Here is a 14065-nt window from a genome sequence, read left to right as displayed (position 1 = left end):
GTAGTTTTCATTTCAGTTATTGTATTGTTCATCTCTATTTGTTTGTTCTTTAATTCTTCTAGGTCTTTGCTAAACATTGCTTGCATCTTCTCGATCTTTGCCTTCATTGTTTTTCCGAGGTTCTGGATCATCTTCACTGTCATTATTCTGAATTCTTTTTCTGGAAGGTTGCCTATCTCCACTTCATTTAGTTGTTTTTCTGGGGTTTTATCTTGTTCCTTCATCTGGTACATAGCCCTCTGCCTTTTCATCTTGTCTATCTTTCTGTGAATGTGGTTTTTGTTCCACAGGCTGCAGGATTGTAGTTCTTCTTGCTTCTGCTGTCTGCCCTCTGGTGGATGAGGCTATCTAAGAGGCTTGTGCAGGTTTCCTGATGGGAGGGACTGGTGGTGGGTAGACTAGACTTCCGTTATTTTTAACAATTGCATAATAGTCTGCTGGATGGCTATAACTTAGCTGATTTACCCTTCTCCTCTAGTTGGCTATTTAAATTGCCCCCTTTGATTATTATAAATTGCACTACTGGCAAGAATTAGTCTTTTCAAGAGCTTTCTTTTCCCCCAAATATTTCTGAAGTTTCTCAAGGGTGACCATGCCACAGTTGATGGCTATCATGGAAGAGGGAACGTGGCCTATTATATCAAGGGTGATGCCTCATTGCAAGAGGACACAAGGTACTTCTCCTTCAACACTGGTGGGGGTGGAGCTCCTGCTCCTGGGGAGGTGATGTGGGGCTTTGCCACTGCCCTGATGCCTCTTAACTTTCTGGTCTTCTGCAATTTTCACCCTGACCTCTCCTCTGCCCTTTATTGATCTGTCCCCATCTGGGAGCAAACCCTTATTTTTATTCCCATGGCACAGTGAAGACTAGACCAGCAAGTCTGCCAAGAAGTTGCTGAACTTCCAGGAGGTATTTACAACCAAGCATGCAATTTATTTCTGCTGCTCAAGGTGGCTTCTCTCAGAATTCTCAGGCTCCAAGCCCATCCTATGGGCCTTTACTGGCTGCCCCTTGCCTGGATGCTGTCCTGCCTCCAAAACCCAGGGGCAGCGGATCCAACCCCACCAGGAGTGCCTTTGAGCACGTCTGCACTGCTGGGGTCCAGACCTCCTTGTCTAAAATGCCACCTCCACTGTCCTCCTTTCCTGCCCACAATATGGACATAAATGAAGACCACCCAAATGAGAATAAGTGAAGGCTACTTCTTTAGAGATGGCTATAAAGTAGAGGAATCAGCCACAGTGACTTGCATTTGGCAAAAACTCAAAGGCCAGCAGAGAAGTGGGAGAGCTTTATAGTGGAAAAAAGGGAAAGCTTCTGGTATTCCCTAGTTGTTGGCACGGGGAGGCTGGCGGCAGGCATGCTATATGCACTAGGAGAAGGCATCCTATGTGATTGGCTAGGGGAGCTTATTTTCCTTTCTCTGGCCAGTCCTAAGTTGGAAGTGGGGGCAAAACTGGGGAACCTGGCAGGTTAGTTATTGATCAAGCCCTTACCATTTGGGGCTAATCATTGCAGAGGCTGTAGGTCAGAGTTCTATTCTTATATATAGTCTGGCCATTGTCCACTTGTATATTCAGTCTCAGAACTGTCAACTCCCTTTATGAGAAGCCTCACCGGATACCAATAAGGGGAGGTCTGGCTCCTCAGTCCCAATACAAGGTGATCGTATCAGAATAAAACCACCCAGCATCAGTACCTTTCCCAGAGTCTGAGTAATTCAGTCTTCCCTAGCACTGTAAAAAGAAAAAATTCCACTTATATCAGCACTTGCCTAGAAAACATTCAAGCTAAGTGTCGTGTTTCATCACAAATGGTTGTAACCAGCTGAAGGTGGTATAAAGGGCCACAAGCTCTTAGTGACCCTGAATGCCAGGCCTCATTGGAAGTAACTGAAGACTCTCTCCTGACCAGTAGATCTGTGTACAGACCCATGGACCCATTCGTTCTGTCCACAGGGCTAGCTCCCAACCAGAAATTAGCACAGCACCATGAAAATTCCCTTCTAGCACGTACAGCTCCTGGTTTCATCACCTCTTCGTGATCTGCTCAGTGAAATTCCCCACTGGCTTAACAAGTTAATGGACTTTGTTTCGTAATTTTTTTTTTAGCTCTGTGGCATTTGTGTATTTTCGACTACATCTACATGACCTCAACTGCCGAGTCCAGGCTGGGTTCTCCCTGAGCTGGACCAGGTTGTTTTTGAAGTTGGGCTTTCTCATCCTTTTTGTGGCCACCAGGACGTCTGCCCCAGCTCCCCATCAGCAATACTCATCATGAGGGCACGGCAATCCCTGAAGACATGCAGTGGGATCTGGGCCTCCTGCACAGAGCTGGCTAACCCCATACAGGAAAAAAAAATCCACCTACCCACCCCAAGTAAAACAAAGTCTCCAGAGAATGAGGAGGACCTTGGCCTAACCATCTGCGTTCAGGATAATGGCGAATTCACAGCTTTCCCTGAAACAACTGACATCCACTTGCACTGGTCTCGTGAAGCCAAAGGGTCTGCATCCAGGCGGTTTTTCCAGAGCGAAGGAACAGCGTGCCCCACAGGACATTTAAATCCCCACCACTTGCCGAAGACAGCTTTCAGTTATAAATTGAAAGTTTTTCCAGCCTCTGCTAGTCCCAGTGACGTTTATATACCTTTGTGAGAATCAGGCAGGGCACTCTGTTATATCCATGAAAGTAAAATGGTGTAATCCATCGTTTTTTAAAAATAAATAAATTTATTTATTTTTGGCTTCATTGGGTCTTCGTTGCTGTGTGAGGGCTTTCTCTAGTTGCGGCGAGCAGGGGCTACTCTTCGTGGTGGTGCGTGGGCTTCTCATTGTTGTGGTTTCTCTTGTTGCAGAACATGGGCTCTAGGTGCGTGGGCTTCAGTGGTGGTGGCACGTGGGCTCAGCAGTTGTGGCGCACCGGCTTGGCTGCTCCGTGGCATGTGGGATCTTTCCAGACAAGGGATCGAACCCGTGTCCCCTGCATTGGCAGGCAGATTCTTAACCACTGTGTCAGCAGGGAAGTCCCTCCACCATTTTTTAATCCGTAGATTTTCCTGGTACATTTAAAATGGGGCTTTAATTGGCCTACCAACAACAAAAGTTTTACATAATACGAGATTGTAAACTCTGCAAGATTTGGGGATAGATTTATCAGTCTCTCATTTGCACAGAATAATTTCTCTGGAACCTTGATAATAGTAGATACCTAATAAATATGTTTTGATTGAGGGAATGAAACTAATTTCTCAGGAGTGTTATAGGTCAAGAGAAAGATTTGGGGACCAAATACCTGAGGTGTGTATGCATTTGTGGAAAGAGAGAGAAAGGGAGGGAGGGAGAAAGAGTAAGAGAGAGAGGGAGATAGATAGATAGATAGGTAGAGAGAGAGAGAGACAGATAGACAGGTGTTCAAAATAAACCCTGATCTGATTTATCAAGAAACTGAATGTTCAGCGAGGGTAGACTAAAGAGAGATGAATTCAGGCATGACAACAAAGAGAAAGGTAAAGGCCTTTCCATTACTGTGTGACCTTAGACAAGTATCTTTACCTTTCTGATCTTGATTTTCTCATCTGAAGAATGAGGATCTTCAGAGTCTTTCTGATGAGCTCATTCATGTAAAGCACTAACCACAGGATTTAGCACAGAGTTAATCTATATAAGTATGAGCCGTTAAAAAAGAAAGACTGTATTTCTCCAAATCTAAGATGCCATTGATTGTACGACATGTTATTTCATGAACCACTGGTAATGAGGAAGTGGTGCCAATTACCCCATGACACAACGCCTTCATGTCAGTTGATGGTAAGAAACATCCTGATTTCAGAGATGTTAAAATGTAAGGAAAATGTGCATCTTAGAATCAATGAGCTAGAATGTAAAGATAAAATTCATCTTCCTCAATTACCCTCTCTAGGACAACTTTGTACCTCTGGCAAGCAGTCCTTTCCAAGCATCCCTTCATTCACAGAACACAAACCCCAACAGAACCTCCATGATCTTCTCACTTTAGAGACAGCAAGGTCACCTGGCTCTCAAGGTGAGGGGGGCTGCCCTTTGCTCACTCGCGGAGGCTGAAGCAGGAGAAGTGGGTTAGATGCGCCTTCTCCTCTGGCCCAGGCTGGTGTCATCCCCCGGCCACACAGCATGTGTGTTTACAAACCTGGCTTGCTGACTGAGCTTTTGATATTCACCCTATGGGATTCAGACTCATCATGATAAGGAGAGACTCCAGCTTTACAAGACACTCAGGACCTGACTCCACTCTCTGTGATCTTTGGCAACTGCCCAGGGCCTGGATTTTGACCTCCCTGGAAAGCCATGATTCATGTCCCCCTTCTCAACACTTGACAGCGACCTCCCAGAGTCTGCTGAGACCTCTCCAACGGGAAATCAAAGTGTGTGGGCATTTCAGAACTGTGTCCTCCTGCTGTCAGAAACAGGGGTGGAGGGTGTAGTCCAGGCTCCCCAGCAAGGAGACGCACATGGAGGCATCCTAGCCCTCAAGACTGAATGAACCATGAGTAAAATCCTAAAGTAATGGGTCTGGAGTAATGAATTCCAACCACAAAAAGGGCAATTATCAACTACCACTATTGAAAATGTACTGGTTATGTGCCACACAATGTTCAATGTACTTTACAAGCATCACCTCATTTAAAACTCACACCCCTTGTGGGTAGATAATCATAAGGTCCATTTCACAGATGAGGACACTGAGGCTCAAAGTCACAAACCTAGAAAGAGTTGGAATGAGGATTTGAAGCCAGGTAGCAATGACTCTTACCCAAGACCCCTGGGGACAGGGGAGGGACATGATATGAGGCTAGAGAGGGGTCTGCTAGAGTCCAGTGTGGCTATCTGGGGACAACTTTATGCTTAGCAGCAGGAAAGGGTTTTCAAAGCGTTCCAAGCATTTGTGGCTTGAAGACGGTAAAGTTCTCCATCTACCACCTAAGTGTTCATTTCTCACTCACACGTCTGTGAGCCAGTTGGAATCTGGCTGGTCCAGGCTGGGTTCTGCTGGCTTTGGCCCCCGTCAGGTCAGATCCATATCTGTTCCATGCGTCTCTCATCCTCCTTGGACTAGCAGTCTGACTCCAGGGGCATGTTCTACTCAGGCTAAAGGCAGGAGCTTGAGGCGGCCAACCCCACAGCACAAACTCATTCCAAGTCTCTGTTGGGATGACATCCTCTAATGTCCTCTTGGTCAAAGCAAGTCACATGGCCCAGCCCAAGTCAAGGGGTGGGATGCATGGTCCTCCTTGCAGATGCGCAAGGGAGTGGATATTTGCTGAATAAAGACCGGACACCCTACATCCTCCTCGTGGGATTTTCTTTCTGTTTTGCGATCATCTGGCCATTATTATGCAGAAACCACTTCCTCGGCATAGTCTGGGTCACGGCACCCAAATTATTGGTGCATGGTTTTCTTTTTCGCTCGTAAACTTTGGTCTGTCACCTCCAGCTATAAGCTGAGTTCCTCCTCTGAATTTTATAACTCTAGCCCCCCAGTCTGAACGGTAAGCCCCCTTTTTAATTAAAGAATCCTTATTCCTGAGGAAGCAATGCTCTCTCTAGGCTTGTCGCCAGGTAATAATCACTGCCTCTGACATGTAATTGATAGACTCTCCTACCTGGAGCCTCTCCACCAATGACCACCGTGAGCCAGTCTATTTCCCTCTAGCTTGCGGTCTGGGACAGCTTCCAGGAGAGATATTCATTGCTCACTGGGCCTCAACTTGCTGCCTTAGAAACTCCCCCTTATTTGGCTACTCCCTGCAGGTAAGCGTTGTCATCGTGGCCTCTCTCAGACCCTTTAATGTGCTTCTCTCTGGCTACCCCTGTGGTCCCATGACTTTGAGTGACCCACCCTGTTTCCTGATCTGCAAGCATGTACGCTTCCTTCAAAGGGAATCTTTATCTTTCTTTTTTCTTTTCCCCTGAGCTTAGTTCAAACATCTAGGTCGTTAGGACTTCACACAGCCCTTCTCAGCAATCCAGGGTGCCCATGTGCCCCAAAGTCTCCCGCCAGGCGTAGCCCTTCCCCTGGATTGCTCCACTGGGCATAGCGGAGACCAGGCACTATTTCCCGTCTTCCACCAGCACCACTGTCTCTCCCACTGCCCCTCCCAGGAGCCCATTCTAATGAGCTGAACTTCCCCTGTGCTGATGCGCCCATTAGTCCAGGATGAAGAATAAGGTGTGAATGGCTTTCACCCCTTTGGGATGCACCATATCAGAGGGGTCTTAGTGTCGCTGCTTGGGCATCAAGCTTCGAGAATCTGCTCCTTTGCTTCTCCCTATGACCCATGTATCCAGGTGGCTGGCCTGGATTGGGGATGGATTTTAATCTTCCCACTCAGAACCCCCACGCCCCTATGACAACTCAGGTTTTTCCATTAGCATAGTGTCATAATGCTAGACCACCTCTTCCCTTGGGGTGAATTCTCTCCCTGGGGGCTCCCTGACTGATGGCAGGGGTCACATTCCAGCAGAGATCCCTACTTATCAATCAAAGTCCACTTCTACATGAAAAATTTTTGTTTCCTGGAATATAAGTCACAAATCAACCCAAAGCATGACCAAGGAGAGGAGACTTCAGGGAATTTGACGTGGAAAGAGAAACACTTTTGCCCAAGGCAGATCATTAGCACATCCCCCAACAGAGCTGAAAAGTCAATCTTTCAATGTGTCATGATTAGATTTCCATTTGGAGTTAACATCTTCCCAACTGCTGAGATCTAAAAAGGCCTCTGGCCCAAGCAGCGGGAAGACAGGAGAACAATCAGCATCGTTATTAATACTCTGTATGTAATTTCAAGGGAGAACGCTCGGGAATCGGGGGTGAGGAAGGAGGGGGCCACACAAACCAAAATGCCCATGTCCTTTGAAAGCGGCTGTGATTGATTGAGTTACGTCCCTGGTTTGCAAGTGTCCTGAGTGGTCCCCTCTCTGGTGCAACCAATTATCTTCCTGCCTGCAGGAGCCACGGGGTGCATTAACAGGAAACCAAGGTGATTAACACAAAAGTGAAATATCTCCTCTGGGACAAGAGCAAAAACTGCAATTCAACCGCACTTGGCTGACTCTGGCCTGAGCACCACGAACTTTTCATTTGCCGCTACAGGAATGTTCTGCTACAGGACATTCCAGCTCCATCTGTTCACTCAGCCATAAATATTTTTCTCTACCACCTGATCAGAAATCCTGGGGAAGGCATGGAGTTCCAGATGGAGAGCCCAGATGATGGACAGACCGTGACCTTCTCAGGGTCCTCAGGGATGCAGGGACATACAAGGGAGCCACAACTGAGAATGCCCACGATTGGACAGAATTTACAGGAAACTGTGGGTCACCTGAGCCAGCACCTCTCACAAAGTGTGGTGCTCACGGCTAGGTGGTTCGGGGTAGGGCAGTAAATAACACTGACAGAAAGCCATTCTCTTTTGGGTCTTAAACAGTAATGAGAAAAATCATTCCTTCTCAATTCCCTTTCATCCTTCTGGTTAAGTCAAGGAGGAAGTCTCTCTTTGGCGATAATAGGTCTCTAATACCTAACACCTGCTAATCTGTCCTGATATAACCAAGAGTCATCAAGAACCAGAGAAGAACCTCAGGCAGGAAACAGCCTCCAGCCAGAATTCTGTTGAAGACTTACACCCGGAAATGGCATAGCATCCCTTCTGTCATATGCTTTTGGTTAAAGCCAATCCCAGGGCCAGTCAGATTCAACGGGAGGGGACAACACCAGGATGTAAATATTGGAAGGCATGGTTCACTGGGGACTGCTAATATCCAGACACCCACTGTACCCACTTCTAGAGTCCGAACCACTCACTTTGCCAGAGGGTTGGAGACCCCTTTTGCAATTAAAAAAAAATCTATTTCATTTGTTTCATATATTCCTGTAAGCAACACATATCAGCTCGGGCCTATTTTGTGCCGGGGCCAGAAGTCATTAAGGCACAATCGAACAGAATTTTGTCAAGACCAAGACCCTCGACTTACTCTTTGTCCAGTCCCCACTGGGCCCAATCCAGCACCAGACACAGAGCTATTGTCAATCAGTCACAAATCTCGCCTCCAATGCCCACGGCTCTGTGAATTGCAGCTGGTCAGTTAACATGTTTCAACCTCCACGTCACCATCTGTAAAAGGGGAATGATGCTTCTTGGCCAGGTTCTTGTGGGAGCCGATAAGATTAACATACGGAAGCATTTAATACAAGTTGGTGAATGAATGTGTGCATGAGTAAGTGAATGAATGAGTGAATGAGTGAATGAAAGAACAGATCTAGAATCTCTTCCATGGCAGGCATGGGGCAGAGATCAAGGGGTTGCAGAGTTGAGGGGTTAAGATCTTGAACTCTGGGGTCAAAGTGTCTACGTCTAAATTCCGCTCTGCAGCTCAGTTGCTGCATGACCCTCTCTGGGTCTCAGTTTCCTCATCTGTAAAATGGAAACAATGGGAAAACTATCTGCCGAGCTTACAGTCAGCATCAGCTGTCATGAGGGATCCAGAGACCAGTAAGTTCTGCACAGGGCAGTGGGCAGGGGCCCTGAGTCCCTGTTTTCCTGCCTCCCAGGGTGCAGGCCTGTAGGGGCTGTGAATGCCAGCTGTCCTGGCAGCTACTAATTCTGGACAGTCTCCAAGTGTAACTCAGGCCCCGCAGAGAGAATCTGTAAATAAGGCCTCCTGTAAATCACAGCTAACCACTCTCATCAGGCCCCTCGTGCAGCTTCCAGATCCAGTAAAGTCAGGCCCTGTCGCCTGACCCGTTATGCCGCCCCCTCACCCTGATCAGAGACCCTGGGAGGGAGGTGGTTCTAGGGCTGATGTTCTGAGACCAGTGTCCTGACTGTCTCCATACATGTGGAACTCACGGGTCTCCATGCCACTGTGATTCCACCCTCTCCCTTCCCTATCCACTCTCCAATTTAATAAAAATAGTATCCTATTGGATTCATCTCTCCAATTTAATAAAAATAGTATCCTCCCAGGCTCCCGCCAAGGCCAGAGACAGGCAGGATACCTCCAAAGTTTAAACCAAGCCAGACCTTAATTAGTCAGCAGCATCAATATCACTTTTTCCTGTGATTAGCATTTCAAAGTAAATTCCACAACTTGGGCTGTCAGCATCCAGGAGCCTGGCAGAAGGTTGTTATGTGCAGCAGGAAAAAAAAAAAAAAAAAAAATCACACCATGGAGAGTGCCTGGGATTTCAGAAACTCAGCAACTCTGCCGAGGCCCCTTCCTCTCAGCTGCTGACCCCGTGCCAAGTTCCCCAGCTGGCCCCATGTTTCCCTTTCTGTCCGTGGGCCTGATCTTTACACTCTGAGGTCTGGGTCAACAGGAGGTCGGTAGAACCACCGAGAGCTGTAAACTGAGGTCCACAGGCTAATTCTCCCAGGTGATGTGTTGTCTTTCTAAACAGGAAATTGTACACACAAGTCTCCATTTCTGGCTTCTTCTGGGAAGTGCCAGATCTGGCCACACGGAGCCCACCTTTCCTCCCGTGGCAGCATCATAAGAACTGAGTAGCAGCTGCCGCTTTTAGACATACATGAGCTGGCTCTCACATCTCTTATGTGTGGGGCCTTGGTGAAAACTTGAGTTTTTGTCCCCTGTTATTGGGGCTGGTTGGATGAGGCAGGAAATTCTGGATGGCCCACAGACCGTTCAGAGGCGAGACCAGGGTTAGCCCTCTCAGGAAGAGGAGGGGAATGCAGATGGGGCCAGAAAGATCTCACTGGGTGTGAAGGAAAAGCCTGGCAGAGGGCATAGGACCCACTCAAGCAGTCCCTCTGCCCCATCACCCCCAGCTTCTCTCTCCCTTCAACTCAAATCTCATGAAAATCTCTGAGATTGGGGGTAGGGTAGAATGAGCACCTGCACAAGTGACAGGACAAATAGGTCCCTGCCCAGATCTGTCATTAACCTGATGGATCACCATGGACACATTTCTCTGTGCCTTGGTTTCCCCTTCCATAAAATGAAGCCGTTGAATTGGCTTACTGGCCTCTGAGCTTCCTTCCAGCTCCTCGTCACTTGTCCCAAGGAAGAGGCTGTGACCAGAGGCTCTCTGAGCTCTGGAGAGGGGAAGAGTGACACTCCCCAGTGGATTTAGACACCTCCCCCTCAATAATCTCTACCACTTGCTCCATTTGTTTATATAAATGAACATGTTCTGAATCTTCAGTAAAGGGCTTTGACTACTGTGCAGCTTCAAGTCGAGTCCCCAGCACATGGTTCCAGGAAAACGGCACCCCTAGCACCTCCCAGAGAGAAATTCTGGCATTAATACTGAGCCTCTTGCTCAGGCCTTGACCTCTGTCTGCTTTCAACCCTGCCAGTCCACCAACAGTTCTTAAATGTTCACTCAACACATGTCTTAAATTTGTTTTAAGCATCTTTCATGTGCCAGGAAGTGTGCAGGGTCCTAGGGCTTTGGTGTCTAAGGGAGTGTAGGGAGAATTCTGTTGCTGACTCCCATGGCTCTCTGTGAGAGAGATGGGGTGGGGGGGGGGAGAGAGAGAGAGAGAGAGAGAGAGAGGGAAAGAAAGATGGAAAGATGGATGAGTGGATGGATCTATGGAGAGAGGGAGGGACTCCACTGATAAAGTTCTTAACCAACCCCCTGACCTTCTGATTTCCTTTTCTCTTGCTCTATCAGTGTCTCTCATATTCTACCCTCTTCTCCCACCCTCCCTGTGCTCTGCAGGTTGAGTGGGTGAAAGAGTTCAGATCAGAGACCTATTCTCTGTTCCCTCATTTGCTTTTCTGGGTTTGGGTCCCACTTTCTGGCATCATGGCCCACTCTTTCCTTGACCCCCTCACTCCATGTGTCCACTCAGGACTGCCCAGGAGACCCTGCTGCTCTAGCCACTGCCCCGAGGAGCAGACGCCCAAACTCACAGGCTAGTGCCTCCCCCGCTGAGAAGCTGGCTCCCCATGGGGACCTCTAGATTCAGAGATGGGTGGGAGGGGAGGAGAAGGGCAGTGAAATTGAGAATGCTTTTGAGACCTCAGTGATGGCTGGGCTGTAACTGGAGATGGCATTCTCTCCCCTCCTTCCAGGCTCCAAGCACTCTTCTGAGAATATTTGCTTTGGCATCTGCTGGAAGCTGGCAGCATGCAAGCGGTATAGAAGGCTGCTGGAAGGAAGGGCCAACAGCCAGCTTCTTTCTAAGTGAACCTAGCTCCTCCCTACCGTCCCAGCATCTCCTGAGGGAGAGGCTTCCTTGCTTTTGAAGGGGAGCAGAATATATACCCAGGTCTTTTAGGGTCAAGAGATAGTGTCTGATAGAGACATCTATCCCCTGAGGCATCAGCCCACATCTGGACCAGGACAGTGCTGTGGGTCTGGAGGACCCATTGGTCTTGGTCTGCCTATTGTACTCCTCCACCTGCACAAAAAAACTACTTTTCATGGATGGCCCCATGCTCCTAGGCTCCCATACCGCCTCCATTAACAACAACCACTTAATAACGACAGTAACAATAGTAGCTGATTGTTTCAACAGTACACACATTGGGTGACAGCCATGCTAAACTCTCCAGAGCCACTAAACTATTTCATCCTCCGAACAGTCCATCAGCCAGGTATTAATATACTATCAAATTCACACCACGTACTCCCTGTGTGATCTGGACAATGTAGTTACCCTCTCTGAGCCTCAGTTTCCCCATCAGTAAAATGGGAATGATGACACCTGTTTCATGGGGCTGTTGGGGGATTTTTTCTATGCCTGCAAAAGGCTTGACCTAAATCCTGACTCATGAAAGTGGAAACTGACTTTTCAGAGGGGTTAATTATTCAGGGACACACAACCAGCATTAGGGGCCAGGTTTTCCTGCCCCTAAAACAAGTGCACTCAGCCAGTATACTATGCTTAACATCAGAGTTCTCTGCAGCTGGACTGCAGAGATCCATCATGAGCACGTAAACCATAATCCACATATGCCACCGCATTTTAAACAGAAATCGAGAGTAAGCGGCTCACACGGGACTGAGCAGCTGATGGTCATGTCGTTATCCAGCAAATCATGCTTCTCCCTAAGGGACATTTGCAGCAGAGTGGTCTGAGGGAGGCCGGAGATATCGCAAGGCCTCCTCAAAGCAGATGAGCCCCTTTGGACATATGTACAGACCACATCTCTTAATGTTCACTCTGACTTTGACAGCAGGGAAGAAAGGATGAATCTCTCAGCTCCATGCTTCCCAAACCTGGCTAGGTATCACATCACCTGGGGACTTGACGAGAATGTACATTGGTTGGCCCCATCACCAGACCTGGTGATTCAGACGCTTCAGCATGCGGCCTGAAGATCTGTATTTCAAGGGCATCATCACAAAACTTTTTGGGGGCAGCAGAAAACTACCACTACCACTGTGTCCTTGAATCGTCAACAACATCTCTGAGGGGTCTGGATTTTTAAACCTTATGAGGTTACTGAAGCTCAGAGAGATTAAGAAAATTCGCTCAAGACCATACAACTAGTGTATCAGGATTAATTCTACTCTGAGAAGAAAACTCAAAATTTTAAAGGTGGTTTAAACAAAAATTTAAAGATAGTAGTTTATTTCTCTCTCACAGAATCAAAAACTGCAGTTAAGGAGTTCAGAGACCTAGGCCTCTTCTAACCTGTTGCTCTGCTAGCTCAACACAAGTCTTCCCTCTCATGACTCAGAATGGGTACTCCAGCTCCGGTCGTTATGCCCATCTTCTAGCTTCCAGAAAGAAAGAAGAGAAGGTGATTTCTGGAAGTTTTAGATATCACTGCCTTTTGACTCTATTGGCCATAACTTACTCTCATGGTCATGGCCAGCTGAAAGGGAGACTGGGAAATATAGTCCTATTCCCAATTTCAAGATTGAGAGCAGGAATTTAAACTACCAAGTGGCATGTGGTTTATATTTCTCATCTTAATCTTAACAGGGCCCAATGAAACAGATGCTATTATTATCTCTGCATGACAGATGAAGAAACTGAAACTCAGAACAATTAAGAATTTTGCTCAAGGGCTTCCCTGGTGGCGCAGTGGTTGGGAGTCCGCCTGCCGATTCAGGGGACACAGGTTCGTGCCCCGGTCCGGGAAGATCCCACATGCCGCAGAGGGGCTGGGCCCGTGAGCCATGGCCACTGAGCCTGCGCGTCCTGAGCCTGTGCTCCGCAACGGGAGAGGCCACAACAGTGAGAGGCCTACGTACCGCAAAAAAAAAAATAAAAGAATTTTGCTCAAATTAGATGGCTACTCCTTAGCCGGGTTAGGGTTTAAACCCAGGTGGGCTTACCCTGAATTCTATGATTTCCCCTTCCTTACATGATGCTGTGACGCCAGCAGAAGACAGAAGGGAGAATCCTCTGTTAACAAAGCTTCATCTTGGCAAAGATACCTTCTATCCAGTTTTGAATCCATGCACTTGGGGAAAAACATCACAACTTCCCTATCGCCCAGGATCAGGAAGTAGAGAGGTGGGCTGGTTCTGTAATCTGAAACAACCCCTGACAATAATTGGGAAAATGCCATGCTGCCGTGTGTGTCTCACACACGCTGGGACCCACAGGCTTGGCTGCTGTGGATGGAGACACCCTCTGGCTTTCTCAACCCCTCCCTCTCCCCCTCCTACTCCTCCTCCTTCTTGGATCCACACAATGGACCAGATGATGTACATTCCCAGGAGCCTTATGACTGTCACCTGCTCCCACAAAGGGCAAAGGGAGAGATGGAGAAGAGGCATTGTTGTCTGTAAAGGGACAGATAGAAAATAGGGTTTCCACGCCATAACGTTTCTGTTATGACCACTCAACTCTGTCAGTGGAGCATGAAGCAGCCACAGACAATATGTAAACGAATAGCTGTGCTCTGATAAAACTTTTTTACAAAAACTGGTGAAGGCTTGATTGGACCCACAGGCCATAATTTGCTGACCCCTGGCCTAGTGGTTACATGCACAGACTGGCATCCATCAACACTTCCTACAAATCCCACCTTCTAGTGTAGATGGGAATTATCTACCTAATCTTGGGCCTCAGTTTTCTCATCTCTCCCATGG

Source organism: Lagenorhynchus albirostris, chromosome 14 (assembly GCF_949774975.1).
Source record: "Lagenorhynchus albirostris chromosome 14, mLagAlb1.1, whole genome shotgun sequence".
NCBI lineage: Eukaryota > Metazoa > Chordata > Mammalia > Artiodactyla > Delphinidae > Lagenorhynchus > Lagenorhynchus albirostris.
This window is presented reverse-complemented; position numbering follows the sequence as displayed.